Consider the following 27,783-nt stretch of genomic DNA (forward strand, 5'->3'; position numbering starts at 1 on the left):
TAGTAGCTTTCGCATGATGTGTCACTAGCAGCCGGCCAGAGCGGCCGAGAGGTTCTACGCGCTACAGTCTGGAGCCGCGCGACCACTACTGTCGCAGGTTCGAATCCTGCCTCGGGCATGGATGTGTGTGATGTCCTTAGGTTAGTTCTGTTTAAGTAGTTCTAAGTTCTAGGGGACTGATGACCTCAGAAGTTAAGTCCCATAGTGCTCAGAGCCATTTGAACCATGTTTTTGTCACTAGCAAGTAAACAACTGTATAAAACTTGGACCATGCATAGAAATAACTGCGCTACAGTATAGTGAGGAAGGTATCTGAAAGAAATACGCAGTGAGACGAACAGAAATGACACTTTTATTCAAAGACAATAATTACACCGCAGTCACAGCGATTTATAACGATCCCCAGGATGCTGCAAGAGCCGGAAGGTGGCTGGTAACGGGGCGTGTGACCATCACGGAAAGAAATTCATGTTCTGCAACGAGCTACCACTCTGGTCACCAGGTTGGTGAGGGGTTCTTGTGATAGGGCCCTCCACCAACGCGGTTGACAGCTGTTGGATGGATGGACGTGCTTCAGTACGTCTCTCCAACGCATCTCACACGTGCTCGAAGGGATTTAAGTGTGTGAACGGCAAGGTCAGTACATTCTCCGAATAAACTCTCGTCGCATGAACTCCTCCATTTGTGCTGTTCGGTGCGGTCGTCCGCTTTATCATTCATAAAAGTGAAGTCATGACCGAATGCATCCACGAAAGGACCTATATAGGGAAAGAGTACACTGTCACAACGACGTTGATTGATGAGTACAGGGCTATTACAAATGATTGAAGCGATTTCATAAATCCACTGTAGCTCCATTCATTGACATACGGTCACGACACACTACAGCTACGTACAAAAACTCAAAGTTTTGTTCGGCTGAAGCCGCACTTCAGGTTTCTGCCGCCAGAACGCTCGAGAGCGCAGTGAGACAAAATGGCGACAGGAGCAGAGGAAGCGTATGTCGTGCTTGAAATGCACTCACATCAGTCAGTCATAACAGTGCAACGACACTTCAGGACGAAGTTCAACAAAGATCCACCAACTCCTAACTCCATTCGGCGATGGTATGCGCAGTTTAAAGCTTCTGGATGCCTCTGTAAGGGGAAATCAACGGGTCGGCCTGCAGTGAGCGAAGAAACGGTTGAACGCGTGCGGGCAAGTTTCACGCGTAGCCCGCGGAAGTCGACGAATAAAGCAAGCAGGGAGCTAAATGTACCACAGCCGACGGTTTGGAAAATCTTACGGAAAAGGCTAAAGCAGAAGCCTTACCGTTTACAATTGCTATAGGCCCTGACACCCGATGACAAAGTCAAACGCTCTGAATTTTCGGCGCGGTTGCAACAGCTCATGGAAGAGGATGCTTTCAGTGCAAAACTTGTTTTCAGTGATGAAGCAACATTTTTTCTTAATGGTGAAGTGAACAGACACAATGTCCGAATCTGGGCGGTAGAGAATCCTCTCGCATTCGTGCAGCAAATTCGCAATTCACCAAAAGTTAATGTGTTTTGTGCAATCTCACGGTTTAAAGTTTACTGCCCCTTTTTCTTCTGCGAAAAAAACGTTACAGGACACGTGTATCTGGACATGCTGGAAAATTGGCTCATGCCACAACTGGAGACCGATAGCGCCGACTCCATCTTTCAACAGGATGGTGCTCCACCGCACTTCCATCATGATGTTCGGCATTTCTTAAACAGGAGATTGGAAAACCGATGGTTCGGTCGTGGTGGAGATCATGATCAACAATTCATGTCATGGCCTCCACGCTCTCCCGACTTAACCCCATGTGATTTCTTTCTGTGGGGTTATGTGAAAGATTCAGTGTTTAAACCTCCTCTACCAAGAAACGTGCCAGAACTGCGAGCTCGCATCAACGCTGCTTTCGAACTCATTGATGGGGACATGCTGCGCCGAGTGTGGGAAGAACTTGATTATCGGCTTGATGTCTGCCGAATCACTAAAGGGGCACATATCGAACATTTGTGAAAGCCTAAAAAAACTTTTTGAGTTTTTGTATGTGTGTGCAAAGCATTGTGAAAATATCTCAAATAATAAAGTTATTGTAGAGCTGTGAAATCGCTTCAATCATTTGTAATAACCCTGTACATAGTGTTCGAATATTGGGAGATCAGCACGCCTGTGCAAATTATACCTCACCACACCGTAACAACTGGATTACCGTAACGATCGTATTCGAGTATTTTCCTGGGTGCATTACTTGTTCCCAGCTCTCGCCTTAAGAGGGTAGGTCCAGTCTCATTACTTAGAATGAATCTGCTCTCATTCGAGAAGATTACGCGACTCCATTCCTGTCAGTCCTGTCCCTATGCTCATGGCGCAATCGCAAATAGTGTCGCAGGTTCGAAGCCTGCCTCGGGCGTGGATGTGTGTGATGTGCTTAGGTTAGTTAGGTTTAAGTAGTTCTAAGTTCTAGGGGACTGATGACCTCAGATGTTAAGTCGCATAGTGCTCAGAGCCATTTGAAGCATTTGGACGTCCACGCAGTCACCGTGCCACTGTAGAGCGTGTGATTGCCTGTCTTGCATTTCTGTGAAATGTGACTGGAGTTGCTGTCCGACGTGGGTCCCGTCTTGCCTGTTGCACAACGTAGCGGTCATTGCTCCTGCAGTTTACCGTGGTCGACAACCTCCTCTCCTTCGGGCTACAGAGACTGCTGTTCAGAACGCTTCCCATGCACGTGAAACAATGCTCCGAGCAATACCAAACTCCTGGGCTACACTATTCACACTTCCTCCGCCTTCCAGTTTTTCGGTGATTCTTCCACAAGTGAAGTCATGCAAATGTCATCTCAGGGCTATGTTCTAATGAAGAACACCATCACATTGCTCTGTAACTGCTCCGTGACTGACACGAACTGTCTTTTTCCGTTATTTTGACTGCGTCGTGTGTCGGACCAGCCTCATTTGGCACTATACTCACACTAAGTTCACATCATGTTATATGTAACATACGCGATGCTCGCGTACTCTCACTTATTTCCGCGGAATATCTTTCCTTTATCTATTTCGTCCTCCATCTTTGCAAAGCAGTGTAGAGATCGATAAATAAGTAACATACTAGCCAAACCTTCAACTAAGTGTAAAATCAAGTGTTGTAAATTCTTGAATAAAACTGAGACCATTGGCTCAGATGTGTCACTACCAGTAATGAAATTTAGGAATGAATTAAGAAAGTACTCATTGATGATAAGCTACCGCTACTTGTCGGTCTAAGGCGAAGTACGTTTTTTACATACTTAGTATATAAAATTATTGAACAATATATTACTCTCAACAGTGTCGTGGTATCTCTCCATCTGTGATGGGTAAATTGTTCATGGCGCAGACTGCGCATATATTGCTAAGAGAAATAGTTAAATAAAATACGGTCGCCAAACTCTTTAAATCATATTGTCCACAAAGGTGTGAGAGGGGGCCTGGGTAGAAAGGGAGGTACTTCTGCCTGCTCCCCACTCCTCCCCCTGGAATGTGGAATACAGAGTTTTTATTCTTTACGGAATCTGTAACGCCGGAAATGCATATCCTCCCATTTCCATTTATTGTACTATAAATTTGTTTCCCTTCTTTTTGTTACCTGAATATATAACATATCTTTGTCTTCGTATATTGTAATTGTTTTACTATTTGTATATACATATTTATGCATTTATGTCGATGTATAATTGGTTTGTTTCGTAAATATTATTTGTATTTTTACGCTGGGTCTTGCCTAGGGAAAACTGCTATCGAACGATTACATCGATAGGTCGAGTGAAGAATCAAAGTGTGTAGAATCTTTGGTAGTGTTAACTCTGTCGCGTGGAGCGCGGGCAGAGGGGAGTCAGGATGGGGTAGTGCAGTGGAGCAGGTGTGTTGTGTGAAGCTCCCGCGAGTTGCCGCGCTTTCGGGGTTTGGCAGCATGTAATTGCGCTCGACTTGCGATGATAGTTTCTGACATGGTGTCGCGGACGGGAAGCATTAGCTGGCGCACATCAAGAGCCCGTTTCGCCTGGTGACCGTGTCGAGAAGAAGGCGCGCCAACATCCAGCATCTGCAACAGCGACGGCCGACAATGAGTGACTGTCGCCACCTCCTCGATCGACGGCTTCAAACCTTCAATCAACCAGCAAGCAAGACTGGAAGCACGTAAAGTTTTAGAACTGTATGGCAGACCTCAGCTTTTCAAACTGCTCCATTTTCGTAACTATAATTACAGCAACTTAGCATGAACCTTTGTTGCTCATTGTCCCAATTGCATTGCCAAGCAGGGTCACTTCCTTTTCCGGAATGAACCTGAGTGTCGTTGAAATTCACTTCACTACTTTAATTTCAAAGTTCAGTTAAAGTTTGCATAGCTGGCTACAATATTTAGATTACGCAAGCACGAATTAAGAGTGCGAGTTTTGTTACCGTATTTTAGCATACCTGTGACTGCAGCTCAGATTGGTACGTACTAAATTTTACTATTGTTAATTGTTCAGAATCATTTAATTCAAGTTCAAAGTTAAATCTCTTCTTTCTAAATTGCGTAGATTCAAGTAGCTTTTGAAATGATTGTTGAGGTAGTCCAAGACTAACCGTATTTTACTGAATTTCGATGTGCTTCAGAAAGAAAGCTCACTATTAACTTCAGTCACTAAATTAACTTTCGATTTTCCGGTTTTATTAATTCTTTTGCTAAATTAAGTCAGGGTGTAGCGAAATTTATTACTTCTGACAAACTTTCAGTTTTCACACTACACGTGTCAACCTTCAGTTGCCACGCTTCTAGTGCTAATTACATGTGTAATAATCTTTCTTTTTCAGTTACTATAGTAATTGTCCTTAGGACTGGCGACCGTAATTTCCCCCAAATCTCAAATATCTAATTACCGCTAGTTAATTGTTAACGTAACGGCCGCACATTTACATTCTTCATTAACTTTACCCTTTTTCAAAATTAATTTCCACCAGTTTCATTAGCATTTTTCCTTTCATTTAGATGTAACCCTTTCCTCCCTCTTTACCGACAAATTAACTTCGGTGACGATTGCTTTTCCCAAATTTCCATTAGGTACACGCGGTTTAATTTTTCACTGTCATTAAGGTCGATAAGTGAGGTGGAGGTTACAGATCATCATAATCTTCTAAAGGTAATTTCGTGGATGTCACTAAAACTCTCTTTCAGCCATTTGTAGTCTCGAAGCTGACCAGTTATCTACATCAGACATGGCCGTTTTGACCATCAGACGTCGTTATAACTGATAAGCTTCATAACCTGAAATAACCAAGTTAGACTGAAGCACATGCAAGCCGAACAAAATTTTTACAAAACTACATTACAGCTGAAGATGCAGACAAGTATCTGCTGGCAGGTGTAAGTTTTATGCTCTGACACAAGAGCTACACGTCCAGACAGTACAGAGATTAGACATCACTGACCGGAAGGCATGAACAAAAAATCACCATTTGAAAATCGAGTTAGAACCAGATGGTAGGTCATTTGAAATAAAAAGCTGAGAAATATAAGTCAATATTGTGTTTTCTTTTTGTACAGCTTTACAAACATTTGAGGCCAGAGCAGCAAACTAATTTATATTTTGACGGTGATGATGATGTTTGGTTTGTGGGGCGCTCGATTGCGCTGTCATCAGCGCCCTTCATTTATATTTTCAAAATTACATGTTCATCCGTTTTGTAACCAGTGGACTAATCCTCAAAGAGGAGAAACTGAAACTGGCAACGGCAGACAAAATTGCATCGATAGCACCTTCAAAATATATATATCTTCGTTTCTATACCGTCGACAGCTCTTTGAAGATGAGAGGGCGAAACATTTTTGCTTCATTCTGCTGTCTTGTTGGTTGTTTGTATATTCTTCATATGACTCCATAACAATAGCGCAACTAAATGGTTCAAATGGCTCTGAGCACTATGCGACTTAACTTCTGAGGTCATCAGTCGCCTAGAACTTGGAACTAATTAAACCTAACTAACCTAAGGACATCACACACATCCATGCCCGAGGCAGGATTCGAACCTGTGACCGTAGCGGTCGCTCGGTTCCAGACTGTAGCGCCTAGAACCGCGCGGCCACTCCGTCAGGCAATAGTGCAACTGACTTCGGCAGTTTGAGCATGATGGGGAGGTATAGGTTGGCATGATACTTTTCGTTTATAGTGGAACATGTCTACATTTATCGGAATTCGCAGAACAATCTTCGTCACGTAAACGGAATCTGCATTATGCGAAAACAGGAGTGTGTACCACGAATTATTGAACCAGTATTCTTGCAACAAATTATAACTTCTTTAGGTATGTGATCAATTCACAGCTACAATTTCCCACAGAATTACCAATAAACATATAATGCAAATGACATTATTACGAGAAGGATTATGATGACAGAAAATTATAAAGCAGGTGAACTACCAGTGCTGATGCCCGCTGAAATCAATGTATTAATAGCAGACAGATGTCTGCAGCGTAATTGACTGAATGACCAACACCTGTCGTCCAGTTTTAGTGTAATACAAAAACTACCTTGAGTGATCGCTGTGCAAAATAAAGCAGTTATCAGTATGGCAGGTCGTTCATCCCCAGAGGGCTGTACAATGTATGTTCAGACTCCTGTCTTGCCCTAAGAGAAAACTCGTCCGACCTCTTGCGTGAGCTTCTTCGTGGTAACCACATCTGGCAAAGGGCAGTAGCTGCTGAATTTATCGCAGTCTTGGTTATTAAAGTCAAGCTAACACACCGTAATTCCCTGCATGATTATGATAGTTTCGCCTTCTAAAATTTATCTTCGGACAGCTAAATTGGCCGTCCGTCTCATGTAAAGTAGTCGTATGCTATCTCTTGCACTGCACGTCATCATGTTTTCTAAGCTTCACACCAGCTGACTGCAGAGAACATGGCGGTGCCCACTGCAATGTACATCCAGTTGCAAGAGTGGCTATAATAAACAGCTATTACGAGATCTGCACTTTCACCTAAAATACAAACTGCGTAGTTATAAGACAATTTGCGGTGAGACTCCTCATACTCAGGGGAAAGTCAACGAATACGTTACCTACACACGTAATTTTTTTCTACAACACTCATAATAAGTATATTTTCGTTATTTCTTACCCCTCGTGGAGTTGCATCGCCGAAAGGCAGCAATGGTTATTGCTCTGCACACGCCTTCATTTATGTTATTTTCTTTTCACGATGTATTTATCTTATTTTCTTTCCACGATATCCTACAGAGGCCTTCCTCCACTAGTGGTACCTTTACTGATGTACAGGGTAATTATAATTAAACTTTCAAAACGCTGTAGAAATAGCACCACTGGTCAGAATGACGTCACATTATCAGAGAAGGGGGAAATCGTATGGCAGAAGAAGAAAAAATAGTGTGAAAATTGATCAATAGATGGCACTATGTGTGTAAGAATACATAAATGAAAACACCTGTCATGCACACGACTCATTGAAGTTGGTATAAACACGCTGGGTGAACGGCTTTTCCTCCTTTCGCGTCTGCGACGTTTGCTGTGACTGTCTCAATGCAGGATTGTGCTCTGTTTGTAAAGCTTTATTACAAGAATGATGTCTGTGCACACGTGTGTCTGCAGAAGTTTCGGACACTGACGGATTTGCAAAAAGGCGTTGGTCCGATCACTGCCGTGGGTCTGGAGAAAATGATTCGGAAATTCGATAAGACGGGTTCTTTTGGTGTGCAATCTGGTAGAGGGAGGAAACGAATTGGTTCGACGTCAGTGGAAGCAGTGGCCACAGCAATGCGGGAGAAGACGATTGGTGGTGGGCAAACGTGTTGTGCCCGGAGAACTGCCCGAACGTTGGACATACCCGTGAGTACGGTGCGTAAACTGTTGACCTGCCAGCGAGATAGACCTTTGCTTTAGAATTTCTTGTTCGCATGGAAGTGGACAGTGCTTGGCGGTGAAAGATTTGGTGGACAGACGAAGCTCACTTCCATCTGACAGAATATCCAATACAGAGAATTGTCGAATATGGGCAACGAAAATCCACGCGCAAATCAATCAGTACAACTTTATCCTGAAAAGTTCACTGTCTGGTGCAAGTTTACGGCACCATTTATCATAGGGCCATATTTTTTCGAATGGGCAGGTGCTTCCTGTCCTGTTACTTGTACCGTCACTGGTAAGCGCTATGAGTGTCTTTTGCACAACCACGTCATTTCAACTCTCCAACACCGTGGATGTGTGTATGGGGTCACTTTTATGCAAGATGGGGCACCTCCGCACGTTGCAAATCCATTTAAGCAGCTTCCGAAGCGCCTTTTCGGAAATGCTAGAATTATCAGCCGCCATTTCCCTACAGCATGGCCGTCCCGCTCATCTGATCTTAATCCGTGTGACTTCTGGCTGTCGTGACTGCTACGGTCGCAGGTTCGAATCCTGACTCGGGCATGGATGTGTGTGATGTTCTTAGGTTAATTAGGTTTAAGTAGTTCTAAGTTATAGGGGACTGATGACGACAGCAGTTAAGTCCCATAGTGCTCAGAGCCATTTGAACCATTTTTGAACTTCTGGCTGTGGGGCTCTCTGAAAGATGATGTGTTCAGTGTTCCGATTGCAAACTTAGCTGTGTCGAAGCCACGCATTGCGGAACACATTCTAAACGTGACCCCGGAAACATTTCGATCAGTTGTGGATCATGCTGTTTCTCACTTTAACTTGTTTCAAAAAACGGTGGAAAGCATATTGAACATGTTTTGCGCCATTCACACGGAAATTAATAATCTGATTTCATTTTTATTGGTGCTTTTTACGTGGTTTTTGGCCTCAGGACAATTAAAATCCGATTTTTCCCATCGGATGTTGTATGACCTTGCCGTGGTGAATGGGCTTACGTAACTAACAGTATCATCTGTACACCCATGCACACTGGGTAGTACAGTTTGTTCACTCTGAAGAGTGTCAATCTTTTGAAATACATTTTTCAGTAAACCTGGTCAGTGAGCCGTTCGGAATCGAAAAATTGTGTGGCATCAGTGAATAATGGTTCAAATGGCTCTGGGCACTATGGGACTTAACATCGGAGGTCATCAGTCTCCTAGAACTTAGAACTACTTAATCCTAAGGACATTACACAAATCCATGTCCGAGGCAGGATTCGAACCTGCGACCGTAGCGGTCGCGCAGTTCCAGACTGAATCGCCTAGAACCGCTCTGCCACATCGGCCGGCATTAGTGTATACATTTATAAATGAGAAAGTTAGTATTTCGTCTTTCAAGGCAAGGATGACAGTGTGACAAAGATCTAGTATGTATATACAGGTAGTTAAAAACACCTTGCGAACAGGTCGCGAAGGCCCAACGGTACCGACCGGCCGCCGTGTCATCCTCAGGCCCTAGGCGTCACCGGATGCTGACACGGAGGGACATGTGGTCAGCACACTGCTCTCGTGGCCGTTGTCAGTTTTCGTGAACGGTACCCCTACTCCTCAGTCAAATAGCCCCTCAATTGGCCTCGGAAGGACTGAGCGCACCTGCTTCCCAACAGGACTCGGCAGTCAATCAAATCAAAATGAAAGTATCCAATAAATAAGGCCTCTAAAATGCATACTTTACGAGCTATGAGCACTATTTGATCTTCGCTACTGTGGTGCATACCTCTTCCATTGCTAGCCTTTGCTGTTACGTACGTTCAACAAAATGCAGCAAATAAATGACACATTCCTCTGTTATGGTACATGGGTACGGCATGAAGTAAACTTTTGCTAGTGTTCTTACTGTAATCCGTCATCACGTCTACGAGCCAGTGCAGCGCATACATTAGTTTAGTGGAACCAGTTAGTGTTTTGATAAGTTTGTGAAATGCTTTTACACTCTAGTTCTGTCTTTGCACTGACCAACATAATGAAAGACCATTTTTGTGAAAACATTGGAAATCTTTGATGTATCCAAGCCCCATTAATGATACCCAAACACTAGAATAACTTGTTATCAACGCCTGTCAGTGTACCCCTGACCAATCTCAAGTTTTTTAGAGAGTGTATGACCCCCAAGGCGTCGGACAGGAGCATGCCTTACTACGGTTGGACACCAAATGGCTCACAAATACAGGTCGTATGTCAGCAAGCAGACTGCATTAGAAATCGCTGCTGCTTGACATTAACTGAGTAATGTGTTCTCAATTTTTTACTATATCCGGTTGATCATTCCCAATTTCAAAGGGCTTGCAGTAAAACAAGATGTGTTCGACACAAGCGAAGATGAACTGATCACATTAGGTTGGTACATAATATCGCAGCGTTTTTGTTTTGCATTTTGGTATTTCGGTTGCTATGGGTTTAATTGTCGATTGTTACCTTTTTATTTGCGGTTTACCTTTTGCCATTTTACATCCTGTCATTTTGTCATTTGGAGATGGAGAATAGAGCAGTGGAGCCTTGGAAATGGAGAAATCGAAACATTTACACCATGTTCTTCTGTCTGCGTTCAGTAGAGGAATCACAGCAGTGAAGGCAGCCAGAAGCATTTGCGTCGTGTATGGGGATAATCCTCGTTTTAAGGGGGATCGTTTTGACATTAGGACTCCAGGTTGAGGAAGATCTTTGGGGTTTGACGAGCTTCTAAACTCAGTAATTCACAATGATTGTACTCAAACACTGGTAAACGTGATGAACTGTGATCATTACACCATCTTGCGACTTTTTCTTGCAATGGAGAAGATTCAAAACTCGGGCTTTGTGGATAGTGCATGCTCTAAACCTGCGGATGGCCATATGACATCTCTGTTCATCAAACGGCTCATGAACAACATCGACCATTCCTATCCCGTATCGCCACTACTGACGAGAAATGGTGTCTTTATGCTGACATAAGGGAAACAATGGAACTTTGAGCCCAGACAAACCAGCAACTCACCGTACAAAGCGTGGTGTCACCGCAAGACACCACACTTGCTAGTTGGTAGCCTTTAAATCGGCCGCGGTCAGTTAGTATTCGTCGGACCCGCGTGTCGCCACTATCAGTGATTGCAGACCGAGCGCCGCCACACGGCAGGTCTAGAGAGACTTCCTAGCACTCGCCCCAGTTGTACAGCCGACTTTGCTAGCGATGGTTCACTGACTACAGACGCTCTCATTTGCCGAGACGACAGTTTAGCATAGCCTTCAGCTACGTCATTTGCTACGACCTAGCAAGGCGCCATATTCTGTTACTATAATCTGAACAGATAATATTGTGAATCATGTACCGTCAAGAGCGACGTTCGTCATTAATGGATTAAAGTTAAGTATCAAACTTATTCCGTCCGATTTCTGAATTCTAATTCCTTGCCATGTTCCTGACCTCACGTCAGTATAGTTCTTCCTTCCTCACGCCAGCCTGCGTGAGCTAAAACGCGTGCATTTCGGCCTCCTCTCGTAACACGGTGTTGGCTCTTCTGCCAACACAACATCCGCACCCACTATATTCACCTGATGCTCTGCTATCAGATTTTCACCTTCTCTGCTATCTGTCGGACAACCTACAAGGAAGTCAAGGAAGTTCCTTTACGGATGAAAATGGATCGACGAGTTGTTCGCCTCAAAACCACTTGATTTCTAAAGTCATGGAATCGAGAAGCTTCCTAGCGATGGCACATTGATATAAACAGTGAAGGAGAATATATTATTGGTGACTATAGTCTGTGTATCTGTTGTGTTTATTAAACTTACGGAAAAACTCTACGAACTTGTGCACAAACCCAATAAATCCTACAGTCCTCAGTGGCTTACAACTGTTGGCTCAAAGCAGCTGCTGCCAGATTCGAAATACCGCCAGCGCGTGAAAATAAGTACGAAACCACACGGCCAGAAACCGTTAGACAAAGCGCGCATAAAGAGTTCATAGCCAGGCAGCGTATTTTCTTTCCGCTTGTGGAGGTGTGTGTGCCAGCGAATCGGTGCTAGCAAACAGGCGACAGCTGTTGTTGGCAGGACACGCGAGCGTTGAACTCGCTGCTGGCGGACAGGTGCAAGAGGGAGCGCAATGCATGCAGTTCGTTCGCCTCCAGTGACCTCCACTGCCACTAACTTAGCTCATTCCGCATGCAGTGCATTCTGAAACTGAGCCAACAGCTGAAATCCTGGCGCAGTGGCTGCTGCTTGCCTCTCCTCTATCTACACTTTTGTTTCACAATCGAAAAGTTCTACTTAGGAGATCATTTGTTGTGAAGAACTACTTCATTCTAAACCATCATTTATGATGTAAGCGTATCGGGATTTCGCAAGTTCTGAGAAAAATTACCTTCAACTATACCAGTACGACTGTATAAGCTACTACTTTAAAGAGTGATTTTTTTTCAGTTTTCCTGTGCAATCCACTTCGGAGTCACGTGACTCTAGAGATGATTAGGGTACTCAGCTTCCACAAAATATATTTACACGACTTTTCTCGGAACCTTGTGATAAACACTTGTCTGTTGACTGCAGAAATGTTAGTTAATTCTAACCAGTCGAGTACGAGCTATTGCCTCATCAGAACTTCGACTCAAATGGTTCAAATGGCTCTGAGCACTATGGGACTCAACTTCTTAGGTCATTAGTCCCCTAGAACTTAGAACTAGTTAAACCTAATTAACCTAAGGACATCACAAACATCCATGCCCGAGGCAGGATTCGAACCTGCGACCGTAGCGGTCTTGCGGTTCCAGACTGCAGCGCCTGTAACTGCACGGCCACTTCGGCCGGCAGAACTTCGACTAAGGCTGGCCTTATTTGATATATATATATTCTATGACCGCGCTTGTAATAGATGGTTACAAGGATTTCGGATACTCAGTGTGAAATGAAAATTGAAACACCTGCAGCCGTCTCTTTTAGGTTTAATTTATTTACGCAACCAGTCTCGGTGTTCTGTGGTCAAGGTTCCTGAAGATGGTGTAATAGAACACCGAAACTGATAATTAAATGAAAGGAAACGGCTGCAGGTGTTTTAATTTAAATTTGATAGGGATGAGTTTTCTATGATTTTTGTGTATATTTGCTAACGCAGTGTTGCTGAATGGGGAATGACGAATGCTTAAATAGTCTTCGGTATGATCGAGTAAAATCTCTAGAAGGAGCTTAAAATTGTAGACATATGAGTCCAAAATCTATAGAAGTATGAAATGAATAGAACAGTAAAAATAGAACTGAAGGAAAAATTGTTTGTATGGTGAAACCACCGGAAGCAGGCGATGACCTCCGACTGCGTATTCCTTCCACATTTGACGTAAACTTGTACAAATATTACATTCTTTCAGGCAAAAGTATAGGTGATGCGGACTACCAACTCAGCTCTAGAGGAAAGTGGACTAATGTACACTGAAGTGATAAAAGTCATGGGATACCTCCCAAAATCGTGTTGGACCTCCTTTTGCCGGGGGGTAGTGCAGCAGTTCCACGTGGCATGGACTCAAAAAGTCGTTGAAAATCCCCTGCAGAAACATTGAGTCATGTCTAAAATTGCGAAGTGTTGACGGTGCAAAGTTTAGTTCACGAACTGACCTCTAGATTATGTTGCATAAATGTTCGATGAGATTCATGTCGCCAGCCGGTGTGGCCGAGCGGTTCTAGGCGCTTCAGTCCGGAGCCGCGCGACCGCTACGGTCGCAGGTTCAAATCCTGCCTCGGGCATGGATGTGTGTGATGTCCTTAGGTTAGTTAGGTTTAAGAAGTTAAGTAGTTCTAAGGTCTAGGGGTCTGATAACCCAGGTGTTAAGTCCCATAGTGCAATAAAAAGAAAAGATTCATGTCAGGCGATCTCGGTGTGCAAACCATTCGCTCGAATTAGCCAGAATGTTCATCAAAGCAATTGCGCAAAATGTGGCCCGGTGAAATGGCGTAGTCATCCATAAAAAATTCCTTACTTACTTGAGGACATGATGTCCATGGATGGCTGCATATGATATCCAGGCAGCCGAACATTACCATTTACAGTCAGTAATCGGTTCACTTGGGCAGACGAAAGCACAGCCCAAACCATTATGAAGGCACTACCAAGTTGCACAGTTATGTGTCAACAACCTGCGTTCATTGCTTCATGGGGTCTGCACCCCATTTGAACTCTACCATCAGCTCTAACCAACTGATATATGGACTCAACTGACCAGACGACGGTTTTCCAGTCGTCTAGTGTCCAACCGGTATGGTCATCAGCCCGGGAGAGCTGCCGCAGGCGATGTCGTGTTGTCAGCAATGGATATGTTCGTCGTGCGTCCAACATTGATCCACAAAGTGTTGCTTGTCTCTTAACACTGCTGCTGTCACTCGTTAAGTGATGGCCATCGGCTACTGCGTTGCCCGTGGTGAGAAATAATAGTGAAATGTGGTATTCTCGGCACACTCTTCAACCTGTGGTTCTCGGAATACTGAATTCCGTAATGATTTCCGAAATGGAACGTCCCATGCGTCCAACTCCAACTACCATTCCGCGTCCAGCATCTCTTAACTCCCGTTGTGCGGTCATGGTGACGTCGGAAACCTTTTCACATGAATGACATGAGTACAAATGACAGCCCCACCAATGCACTGCCCTTTTATACCGGTAACTTTGTTCGCATAGACACACTTCAAATATATTTCTCACATACGAGGGCAGTTCAATAAGTAATGCAACACATTTTTTTCTGAAACAGGGGTTGTTTTATTCAGCATTGAAATACACCAGGTTATTCCCCAATCTTTTAGCTACACAACACTATTTTTCAACGTAATCTCCATTCAATGCTACGGCCTTACGCCACCTTGAAATGAGGGCCTGTATGCCTGCACTGTACCATTCCACTGGTCGATGTCGGAGCCAACGTCGTACTGCATCAATAACTTCTTCATCATCCGCGTAGTGCCTCCCACGGATTGCGTCCTTCATTGGGCCAAACATATGGAAATCCGACGGTGCGAGATCGGGGCTGTAGGGTGCATGAGGAAGAACAGTCCACTGAAGTTTTGTGAGCTCCTCTCGGGTGCGAAGACTTGCGTGACGTCTTGCGTTGTCATGAAGAAGGAGAAGTTCGTTCAGATTTTTGTGCCTACGAACACGCTGAAGTCGTTTCTTCAATTTCTGAAGAGTAGCACAATACACTTCAGAGTTGATCGTTTGACCATGGGGAAGGACATCGAACAGAATAACCCCTTCAGCGTCCCAGAAGACTGTAACCGTGACTTTACCGGCTGAGGGTATGGCTTTAAACTTTTTCTTGGTAGGGGAGTGGGTGTGGCGCCACTCCATTGATTGCCGTTTTGTTTCAGGTTCGAAGTGATGAACCCATGTTTCATCGCCTGTAACAATCTTTGACAAGAAATTGTCACCCTCAGCCACATGACGAGCAAGCAGTTCCGCACAGATGGTTCTCCTTTGCTCTTTATGGTGTTCGGTTAGACAACGAGTGACCCAGCGGGAACAAACCTTTGAATATCCCAACTGGTGAACAATTGTGACAGCACTACCAACAGAGATGTCAAGTTGAGCACTGAGTTGTTTGAAGGTGATCCGTCGATCATCTCGAACGAGTGTGTTCGCACGCTCCGCCATTGCAGGAGTCACAGCTGTGCACGGCCGGCCCGCACGCGGGAGATCAGACAGTCTTGCTTGACCTTGCGGCGATGATGACACACGTGCTTTTGTCCACTGCCAGATCACCGTAGACATTCTGCAAGCGCCTATGAATATCTGAGATGCCCTGGTTTTCCGCCGAAAGAAACTCGATCACTGCCCGTTGTTTGCAACGCACATCCGTTACAGACGCCATTTTAACAGCTCCGTACAGCGCTGCCACCTGTCGGAAGTCAATGAAACTATACGAGACGAAGCGGGAATGTTTGAAAATACTCCACAAGAAATTTCCGGTTTTTTCAACCAAAATTGGCCGAGAAAAAAAACGTGTTGCATTACTTATTGAACTGCCCTCGTATTTAACATATTTCACGTGTTTTTGTACACAGATTTCACCTGCATGTCTAGCGCATTCCGCCCAGAAACTTCATTTTCACGCAGCTCAATATTTGTTACATCATATCTCCTGAATTCTTTGCTGTACAACAATGCAATTTTACAGATACATTCAGTGGTATTTGTGCATAGTGTCTGTGAAATGTGTTGTGAATAGAATTTGTAGCAGTAAAGTAATAAATTAAAACGCATTGCATGATGCGATGGTTTTTCAAGGATTCAGTGTTTGTGACGTATCTCCTGAACTCAGTGTTGTGCCATGATGTAATTTTTCCGGTACATTCAGTGGTACATGTGAAATGTGTCACGAATACAAACAATAGTAAGAAGCAATGTATTAAAACGCCATGCATCGTGTCGTAGTTCTATTAAATGACAAGCAAAAATGTAGTAAGCGATAACCTTTTTTTCCTTTCATGACCTTGTGGTGGTCGTCAGAGAGAAAAAGGTGTCAGAGGTCAGAAACTAGGCGTAGAGTTTGTTGCAAGTTTCTAAGTACTTTCATTCTCAAGCAGTGGATGAATAAAGTATGGGTATTATCGAATCGTAGCTACACTGCTTTTTCACTCGCAACTGCACCCCTTTGACAGGTGGGTAGCTCTTACCTCCACAGTGATTCTTTTCAGACAGTAAAATGGTTCAAATGGCTCTGAGCACTATGGGACTTAACATCTTAGGTCATTAGTCCCCTAGAACTTAGAACTACTTAAACCTAACTAACCTAAGGACATCACACAACACCCAGCCATCACGAGGCAGAGAAAATGCCTGACCCCGCCGGGAATCGAACCCGGGCGTGGGAAGCGAGAACGCTACCGCACGACCACGAGATGCGGGCAATTTCCAGGCAATAAATGGACGTGTGCACCAAGTTTAGTTGAAAGCAGTCCAGTGGTTTAGGAGACTGAGGAAAAAGGTGTCTTCTGCTGAGTGCTTCGGCGCATGGGTTTCACGAGAGCTGAAACGGCAAATAGCGCTGCGTGTCGCGATAATCAGACATTTTAGAGTGTCTCAGAGCAATGCGTGGAGGGGAAGACGGATGGCTGGAAGTGAAGCACAATAAGCTGTGCCTAGTAAAGTCAACAGTTCGGCAATGGTGACACAGACGGGACGAAGTCCCCAGTCGTCTCCACGTAGGACACATCGCCACAGCGCTTCGGCGCGTGGCTTCTTGCTCCGGCAAGAGGATCAATGGATGTTTTTTGTGAGGTACAGATCACGATGCGCAACATTTTAGTAAACTGTGTTACATATTCAGACAAGAGGGTAGCACATTATTTAACTACAGATTTCCTCTTTGTTTTAACTGAAGATGATATGAATGCAGTACGATTTAAGGTTCTGTGTAATGTCCGACTTTTTCTCAAAAAATTTGGGGAGAAGTTTTTAATGTTGCTGGATCACCCATGTCCTTTTGTGAGTAATCAGCAAGCCATATATCCCTGGAGCACAATTTTATGTTTCTTCTTGTATACTAATGTTTTAATTGACAATTTTACAACATCTGACAATATTCACTCTATGTTAAAGGCTGTTACTTAGTGTGATTTTGCGAGTGAGCATTAGTGAGACTGTGAGTACAATTTTATATAAGATTTAAACTTATTTGTTTTCTAAGATTGTAGCCGTTTTAACCATATTCGTTTCTCCTAATTTTCATAAGGGCTGTGATAATCTCGTCACTGAGCACCCATAAAGCACAGAATGAGATTTTCACTCTGCAGCGGAGTGTGCGCTGATATGAAACTTCCTGGAAGATTAAAACTGTGTGCCCGACCGAGACTCGAGCTCGGGACCTTTGCCTTTCGCGGGCAAGTACTCTACCATCTGTAAAGTTTGGAAGGTAGGAGACGAGATACTGGCAGAAGTAAAGCTGTCAGTACCGGGCGTGAGTCGTGCTTCGGTAGCTCAGGTGGTAGAGCACTTGCCCGCGAAAGGCAAAGGTCCCGAGTTCGAGTCTCGGTCGGGCACACAGTTTTAATCTGCCAGGACGTTTCATCCATAAAGCACGATCACACACATAGTACATTTCAGGGCACCGTTATCAGTTCAGAGTGCCTTACTAAACCTTCCTGTCAAGGCATCCGCAAGGCTTGCTATTCTTGAACGAGGCTAGTCACCGGCAGCATGCATAAGGACGTAGATCCTGTTTCACGAACCATCGGAAAAGTACAGCAAACTTACTGTGGTGAGTACGTCTGCTGTTAGGAAAACTGTTCGCAGATACAGCGGGAGTCTGTTACTCCAACCGTCGTCATGACGCCATAATTCTTGATTCAAACTGGATCTACAAACTCAAATATAGTACACAAAATATCTGGTAAAACACATTGAAGACTTCTAGGGTCTTCTCCGAATAGAACAACAATTAATTGAAGAGTTGGTTACCAGGTACTGCTAATCATTACTGATGCGCTTCAATCACAAATATAGCTTATGAATTACGGATTAAAAAGGATTTGCAACTAAATAACAAATTATGATCTGTCTGTGATCCATCTGTTTTTCTGTGAAGTTTGTCGGTGAGTTCCTGAACTAAAAAGTAAATACTTGCCCTCATAGATCACTTCCAAGGCTAGAAATGATTCCAGCGATATTCAGCTCGTGTTCGCTTCACTCAGTCTGAAGTGCTCAGAGTCGATAGTTTGTTAGGGAAGCCTGTATATTTAATTGTAATATCTCTTTATAATCTACTAATTATCCATGCCTAGTACGGCGGTGAGGGTCTCCCGCATCGTTCCCCTACGCTCCGTCTCGGAGTATGGGATTTCAATCACTTATCCCTGCACAATTCTATGAGTGAATTACTTTTTCTACTTGACCATCTATATATTCGCAGAATCTATGCGCAAAGTAGTACTATTACTATTCCACGAGCGCATAATTACTCTTGGTAATATTCTCTCTGGTGTATTGAGATGACTTCTAGGGTCTTCTCCGTGCCGAATAGCCGCATTTAATAATTATGACTTTGCTATCGAGATTACTGGAAGAAAGAGATTGAAAATATATTGTACGCTACTCAAGAAAATATATACTGGGCATTTAAATCAAAGGTGTGTAAGGAATTTCATTATATATGTATTCTCTAATTGGAAATTTGCACGGAGATGTCGTTTCGTTGGTAATCAGAAGGGAACTTCCGATGAATTGGAAACGAACCTGCAATTATTAGATCCAAGAGCTCCATTATTTCATCGGATAATTAAACTCTATCAAAGCAAACTTTCCGCTTGATCTGAGGTTTCCCAACTGACTACGCAACGCAAGAAAACCAAAACATTTTATTTACACAGGATTGCAGGTCGCTTCAAATCGTTGAGCCTGCGGAAAAGGAGAGTCATCGTACGATTCTGATCAAACAACATAACTTTCTTGAGAGACTGTCAAGACTGTGATATGGCTGCTTATGGATGAGATCATTAATAAAATACTAATGACTAACTTTCCTCCTCACCATCAACAAGTATAAACACAATATTAATTAAAATTATACAATTAACACTAATACCTCATTTGCTTTGAAGCAACTGTCTTGAAGCTGTTGTGGTTGCAGGGTCAGTTCTCACGAAACACGCGTTTTCACACTTCGTGTGAAAAATTTCGCTTTTTCAACTCTCACCATCGGTAAGCAAGATAACGCCGCGTTAGAGAATTAGGTAATGTTACTGCCGCAGTAGGCGAGTACAACGCACTTACCGTTAGACGTAATGACGCTCGTCTCTGAGAACTTTCGCAACGCATTTCCCAGACGCGTCACCCGCACAGGAATGCGAACGGTTTACGTACCTGCGAATGTAAGATGGAAAAAAAACCTCAGTGAATACCAGCCACAGAGCAGTTTCCTGCATATGAATGTAGTGAACATTAGTATTACGATCTATGAGACCTATCTTACACTCATGCACAAGAAGAATGTCTTTCTGTCTGGTACACATCATTTAGTTACTTACTTACTTGTTTCAAAATCATACTCACGATAAACGCTATGGCATGAAAACACACACACACACACACACACACACACACACACACACGCGCGCGCGCGCGCGTTATATAAAAGCCCCTCCCCCCGCCCCCCACCCGCAGCGTTTTCCCGTCTGTATGTGAAAGTTAATACCAAGAATGACTGTAGGAATTTTGATACAGTTTCTACGAGGAAGGTTTTTGTACATAATTTATAATCATTGTAATGACGAGTGTGTAATATACGAGTTACCTGTCCCATAAGTAATTGGCGTTTGGCGTTATATTTCTTAGTAGAGATGGGAATTACGAGCTGGTCAGCTACGGAGGAGGTGCTACCTGGCGGAAAAAAAACAGCAAAGTAAACAGCTGCCGCAAGTTCAGAGGGCAGTGAAGCTTGATTACAATACGTAGATTTATACTATAAACTTAAGTATCCTTCCAAGTTTTTCTGTCTGTATGTGAAGGCTAATCCAACGAAGCTCTGTAGGGATTTTGATACGGTTTTCAGTAACAGGCAAACTGATTCGCGCTAATGACAAGTGTGTGTATATAATTTATAAACGTGGCGGGAGACACTAATTTATCTTATGAATTTATTTCTGTATAAGAGACTAATTATTCCTATTCAAGAATTCCTGTGTGATATAGTAGAAGTCGTTGAGGTGTAACGCATTTTATCTACATTGAAAATACTGCTCCTGTGTGGCAGACATTTTAGTTCCATGGGTAAACTGTCAGAGTTTTATTGTGGACATTTCAAGGATTCATGTGCCAAAGTTAGATTTACTGAAAGTAATACAGATCACCGTTGCTTTTATTGTTGTACATCTACATCCAAATGATTACTCTGCAACTCATACTTAAGTGCCTGACAGAGATTTCTTCGAACCCCCTTCAGGCTATTTCTCTAACGGTGCTTGGGGAAAATGAACACTTGAAACGTCCCCTTAGAAAAATTATACGTGACTGTGCTTAAACTGACACACAATATGTTTGGCGCAACGCAATCTGACTTTCAATAATCCCTACAAATGAATGGCCCTGACTAACATTAACCTATACCTTTCATGAATGACTTACGTCACAAAAATCTTCGTTACTCGAACTACTGCAATACAGCGAGCGCCACTACTGCCAGCTGAATAAAAGATTCAAACTACTGAAGGTACTAACTACTGATAGGCATAGTTAGCAAATGAAAGATTTTGATAGAGAACAAACAATGTATTTACCTTAATAGTGTTCAAAAGTCATTATATATATATATATATATATATATATATATATATATATATATATATATATAGCAGTTCATGACATCCAGTCTTACAAATTTCAAAACTCTGCCATTTCTCTCCCCACATCCACCACTGCTGGCGGTTCACCTCCAACTGCGCAACGCTACGCGCTGTTAACAGCCAATTGCCCAACACTACAATGGCATATTCCAACAATGCCACCCAGCCACAGACTGCCAGTGATTTTCATACAGAGCGCTACCATTAAAAAAAACCTAAACAGCCTACTTACACACTTAAATATTTCCGTACTTGTTAATATGCCTTTTACTCTCAAACCCATTTCCACACGTTTTATACGACAAGGGTACACACAGACATTGTTGAGTTAATGTTTAGAAATGGCTCTGAGCACTATGGGGCTTAACATCTATGGTCATCAGTCCCCTAGAACTTAAAACTACTTAAACCTAACTAACCTAAAGACAGCGCACAACACCCAGTCATCACGAGGCAGAGAAAATCCTTGACCCCGCCGGGCATCGAACCCGGGAACCCGGGAACCCGGGCGCGGGAAGCGAGAACGCTACCTCACGACCACGAGCTGCGTACTAATGTTTCGAAATTAGCCGTTTTCCTGAAAAGTGTTAGCTTCAAGTGTCTAGTAGCATATTTTTAACGTAATCGTTACTCTTGTTTACGGTATGCGGCGATTGTGATTACGTCGATCTCCCAGAGCCTCAGTAGTAGCTGGCGTAACGTGAGATTCGGTGCTCCCGAAAATATCACCCAGCAGCAGAAGTATAGAAGAATGAAGTAACAACTTCAGTAGGCCTCTAAAACAACATGTTACGATTATTACATGACCATCTTCTGGTACACACACTGGCGTGCTGACGTGTTGTTAAAAGAACTGTGCCGCCAGAACTATTGCTTCACTGTTTTATGCATTTGTAGTTGTGTAACAAACTAAATTTGGGATGCAAGCCACGGACAACACGATCATAAAATTAGGTCCTATAAAGAATGTAACAAAGGAGTATACCGACCCCATACCTTTCCTCAAAATGAGATGTAAAGTGTTCATGGAGGTGAAGTGTCAGGTTCCAATGGATAACTGAGTACCGTTGTAAATGTAAGGGAGGGCGACTGTGCATCGCAGGACATTAGGTGATAGGTCTGAGAATTTTATGTCGCTACTACCCCTAAGAAGCGATTTGATTAAACAAAATGTACGGCAGAGGTTAGTCTTTTCCTAAACAGTTCATTCTGCACATTGTAGAAGCAATGACGATAGCAAATTATGCTCAAGAATGGTTTTAAAATTTAGCATGCCAGAATATTAATAATAATATTCTCTGTCGTCAGTGGCAGTGACAAAAACTTACATGTTAACGGAATGGTCTGCTGAGCACAGAAAGGATTGACAGTATACTAAAGAAAGGCGGAAGTTATGGGGAGTGAGGGAAATAACATAAAAGCTGGGGAACACGAAATAGAGGAAGTGAAGGAACTCAACTATCTTCGAAGCGATCAGCGAGGAAAAAAATGCGGGGAAACATAGTCAAGAAGGGAGGGGATGACAGGACGCGTAATAAGACATCAAGGAGTAACTTATAAGGTACTAGTGGGAACTGAAGAGGGTGAAAACTATAAGGGAAGACAGAGATGGAACTATATTGAAAAAATTATTGAGGAGATGGTGTTGATCCACGACAAGAAGTCGCGCATCCAACGAGACATAAGATCGACGTCACAACGAGAAAAGGTAAATAAATACGTAGAAATCATAACTGCCGACCAAAAGCGGACAATGAGTTAAAAAGGATGGTGTGTTGCTTCCAAGAGTCATCACGTATCATCCCTCCAGTTTTCTGAAACAAATATTTAGATTAGTTTTCTGTGAATTATTTGTAGCGTCATCCCTCAACGGAAAATTGTATTCATGCTTCAATCGTCTCTTTTATGTTTCGGTCCACAACTGAGTCAGTTGCTTGTACGGAGTCATTTTTACTCCTTACTGCATTTGAAACATACGTTTATTTCATGCACGATGAGCCAATAACGACATTTTAGGCACATTCAGTCAGTCGCATCACCGTCTCGTATGATGACATATCAGATTCTATAAACGGTAACAAAGTAGGTAACACAGTGGATTTAAACAGTGGACTTAAATTCGGGAACAGAGGAGGTCAAACAAGTGTTAAGCCATCCACATTAATGTTTTCCGTAGTTTTCCTAAATAGATTAAGGAAATGATGGGTTGATTGAGTTGATACGGCCTGTTTCGTTTCCCAACCTCCCATAATCTGAGCTGGTGCCGGTGTCATAAATTCGTACTCTAAGGGACGCTGTAACTCGAAATTCACCCCTCCCTTACCCAGAACGAGTTGTGCATATTAGTTGTGGTTGCAGAATTTGGCAGCTGCAAGTGTGCAAGTTTACGCTGTTTCATGGCATTATGTTTTCATGAAAATGTCCAATTGGACGAAATTTTGTAATTAGGAAAGAAACAAAGTTTTCTTTTTTTATAGAAACAGATCCTGATGCAGGTCGATTGTACTCACAGAATTTATAGAAAATTTTGTTCGCAATAGTAGATCCAGAAAAAAAAGCATCTAAGGTCTCCGATGCTTGGGTTTGCTTTTTTTATAGAAGTAAGCAGAACAGGGAGGGAAGTAGGATTACCCACATAGCCATCGCAGTAGTGCAGTGTCATTTATGATGATACGAACGTAAGGACAAGACAGCATCCGGTCCCAAGACGGAGAGAATCTCCGACCTCGCCGAATGTAGAACCCGGTTCTCCTCGCTTAGCAGTCCGCCGCGATGACAACGCACCTACTGAGAAGGGCAGAGGATTGAGGTTTAGCGTCCTATCAGTGACGAGGACATAATAGCAGGAGCTCGTTTTGGAGAACAATATTGAAGGAAGTCGGCAGCGCTCTTTCAAAAGAGGCATCCCGGCATCTGCCTCAAGCGATTAATGCAAACTGAAGAAAACAATGTCTGGACACCCGGACGGGATATTTGAACCTCAAAATGGCTCTGAGCACTATGGGACTCAACTGCTGAGGTCATTAGTCCCCTAGAACTTAGAACTAGTTAAACCTAACTAACCTAAGGACATCACACACATCCATGCCCGAGGCAGGATTCGAACCTGCGACCGTAGCGGTCTCGCGGTTCCAGACTGCAGCGCCAGAACCGCGCGGCCACTTCGGCCGGCATTTGAACCTCAGCCCAGCTGAATATGAGTATAGCGCCTTGTGACTGGGCCACCTCGCCTAAGTTGAATAGGAGCGATCCTTATTGTGTAACACAGTCCAACAAACTGAAACTGCACAGATAAAACCGCAAGAGCTTGCGTATTATTATATTTATTTCGCTAGTCACATGGGAGAATTTCAGAAATTTACTGTGCGCTTCTTTAAACCTCTAATGTGGGCAATGAATTTCTGTAGAGTTTTGCGTGTGAAGAACGTGGTTATTTTATGAAATAGTTACAAACTGAAGGGAACGATTCCTGAGTGGCTGAAGTGCAAAAAAAAGGGTCTTATGGATTTAACGATCGGAAATACTTTCCAAGAGACGTACACCCACTTCAAGCACTCCGTCATCAGGCCACAAGTGGCCCATCGCGGCCATCCGACCGCCGTGTCATCCTAAGCGGAGGATGCGGGTAGGAGGGGCGTGTGGTCAGCACACCGCTCTCCCGGTCGTGACGATGGTTCTCCTTGACGCGAGCCGCCACTACTCGGTCGAGTAGCTCCTCAATTGGCATCACGAGGCTGAGTGCACCCCGAAAAATGGCAACATCGCATGGCGGCCCGGATGGTCACCCATCCAAGTGCCAGCCACGCCCGACAACGCTTAACTTCGGTGATCTGACGGTAACCGGTGTATCCACTGCGGCAAGGCCGTTGCCACACCAACTTGAAGGTGGAGATAAAAGGTATTTCACAGTGACCCCGGTATCAGTAATAGATATGTAGCCCGCAAGCATGGAGTAATCCGAACTGCCGTGTGGAACATCAGCCACAGCTGCAGCTACGGGTATGACGGACTTGCCTTGGCAGCGACGGCTTTGTCGCTGGTTCGGTACAGAGGCAAATATGTTGGGCTGCGATTTCTGTCATTCGTCGTGTTCACATCAGGGCAACCTTTGCGTGGGGTGGTACTGTCATCCTTCACAACACATACCTGTGAGCTACGGAGAATCCCCATATATGGTGACAGCGGAACGTGAGCCCCGGATGAGCCTCATTTTGTTGGCGTGGCTTTTTGTCGATGGCGTCGTGAGACCAGTCATCATTCCAAAACGTCTCACAGGCGACGCATATTTCTGGTGAGTGATTCTGCTTTCCCTGCTGGAAGACTTGCCTTCGGTGATGCGAAGAATAATGGGTTACTACATGATGGTGTTCCAACTCACTGCGCTCTTCGGTGTGGCTCTAAAACACTAGTACCAACGAACTTACCCACTTGCCTCGTGTGCTGTCATGTCGATCATAGAAACCCACCCTGTCATAGATCTTTTACCTTCGCCTTCAAGCGCATGAACCTTCCTTGGATCGCGTTTCAGGCCTTAGGTCCATATGACCTTCCTTGCTCATCTTGCCAGTGATCATTTCCTGTCATTTATCCTCCTTCAATAAAATCACCCTGCAGACACGATACAGACCTATGTTAGTTTGTATGGATATTAATTACAGCTGCCGGCCGCTGTGGCCGAAAGGTTCTAGGCACTTCAGTCCGAAACTACTGCTGCTACGGTAGCAGGTTCGAATCGTTCCACGGGCATGGATGTGTGTGATGTCCTTACGTTAGTCAGGTTTAATTAGTTCTAAGTTCTAGGGGACTGATGACCTCAGATGTTAAGGGGGTGTAGGACGTGAAGCGGGCCGACTTTGAGCAGGAGAGGCACCACAGGACATTTTTATTTGCACTGTCTATACTTTTACAAATACATTCATAAAACTTTGTCAGCATGACCAGGAAGGATTCAGGATTCACACTCACAGCAGAGGAGGTTCAAAAACAAAACAAAAATTTTTTTTACATGTGAAATTTCATCATTTTTTCGCTTAGTATTGGCTGCATTTGTTGCTGTAGGTACACTTTTCTTCATAAGTAAGAGATTCTCCGATAAATTTTGCACAGCATACAAACCATACTTACAGGTGTATCAGACTCTAGAATTTCCCAAATCTGTTAAAAACTGTGGTAAAAATTCAGATAATTAACTATAAAATTCGAGTTTTCTCTAAACACGAAGTTTACAACGTAAAAGCCCATTCTTTTTTCCATAGATTAAATAAATTCTAGAGTCTCATACACCTGTAGGTATGGTTTGTAAGCCGTGCAAAATTCATCGAAGAATCTCTCTTACTTTTGAAGAAAAGTGTACCTATAGCAACAAATGCAGCCAACTGTAAGTGAAAAAAAACATGAAATTTCACATTTAAAAAAAAATTATTTTTTCGTGCTTTTGAACTTTCACTGCTACGAGTGTGAATCCTGAATCCTTCCTGGTCATGCTGACAAAGTTTTATGAATTTATTTGTAAAAGTATAGACAGTGCAAACTAAAATGTCCTGTGGTGCCTCTCCTCCTCGAAGTCGGCCCGTTTGACGTCCTACCCCCCTTAAGTCCCATAGTGCTTAGAGCCATTTGAACCATTTTTAATTGCAGCTACACTTGGGAGTATAGCTGGAGGAAGCGACGAGATGGTGGGGAGAACGACTGAGCCGCTAGTACGGCACGCTTCGGCCGCCCGTAAGAGAAGCGACGAGCTGTCGCTGTGTGCGCGTGACTGGTCCGCCTGTCCTCCGAGGCAGTGAAAGCAGCTGCAAGGGCGGCACGAGTCTGGACACGCAGCTGCGCGCCTCGCCGAGTGCTGCCGCCGCTGCTCCAGCCGCCAGCCACTAACTGGGGCAGGCGGCGCCCCGGGTGCAGCCGGCGGCTGTCGGGGGAAAATCTGGCTTTCTCCGCTTTTTGTTGCCGGAAAGCGGACACGGCGGATCGAGCGCAAGGCGGCCCGTGGACCAGAAATTGTAGAACACAACCCGCCGGCTACCGAGCTGCACACTGCCCCAGAAACACGAGGGTACCTCCTCACCAGACAGCATGTGACAGGTTGTCTGTGTGGGCAGCACCCGAGGAGATAAGGAGGGAAGAAACAAATAGGATCTGGCGTCCCAGAATAGACGAGGTCATCAGAGACGGAGTACAAATAACGCAAAATAAACTCACAGGACAGAACACGAAAGACTCCCTCATAAGGACACACAGTTTGCTTTGGAGCGCTGTAAATGATGTGTAACCGGCACCAGACGATCATGTGGCTTTCCACTGGTGACCTACGTCATGGCAGTGACGTGGTGTGGTTATGCCTGTCGGTTGTAAGCAATCGGCGCAGATAGATGGGGCGTAGTGGCAGAAAGGAGCTGTCTTGTTTAGTCATGATATGACGACGCCTTACATGAAATTTCCTGATTTTATGGTGTAGCACCGCAGGTGTGTAACGTGTCTACATGGACTGCTGTTCAGGTCTGAAATACGTAACGCTGGCACTATTTGAGGAGACGGTGAAAAGTGGCT

General features: G+C 44.0%; 1 protein-coding gene and 1 pseudogene across 1 annotated transcript in view; both read right to left on the minus strand.

Annotated features, from left to right (window-relative positions):
- LOC126161268 (brain-specific angiogenesis inhibitor 1-associated protein 2-like) overlaps nucleotides 1-27,783 on the minus strand; it is a 627,170-nt gene that overhangs the window by 514,036 nt on the left and 85,351 nt on the right. The window lies entirely within an intron of this gene.
- Nucleotides 24,991-25,108, minus strand: LOC126163696 (5S ribosomal RNA; annotated as a pseudogene).

The sequence above is a fragment of the Schistocerca cancellata genome, chromosome 2, assembly GCF_023864275.1.
Source record: "Schistocerca cancellata isolate TAMUIC-IGC-003103 chromosome 2, iqSchCanc2.1, whole genome shotgun sequence".
In the NCBI taxonomy this organism is placed as follows: Eukaryota; Metazoa; Arthropoda; class Insecta; order Orthoptera; family Acrididae; genus Schistocerca; species Schistocerca cancellata.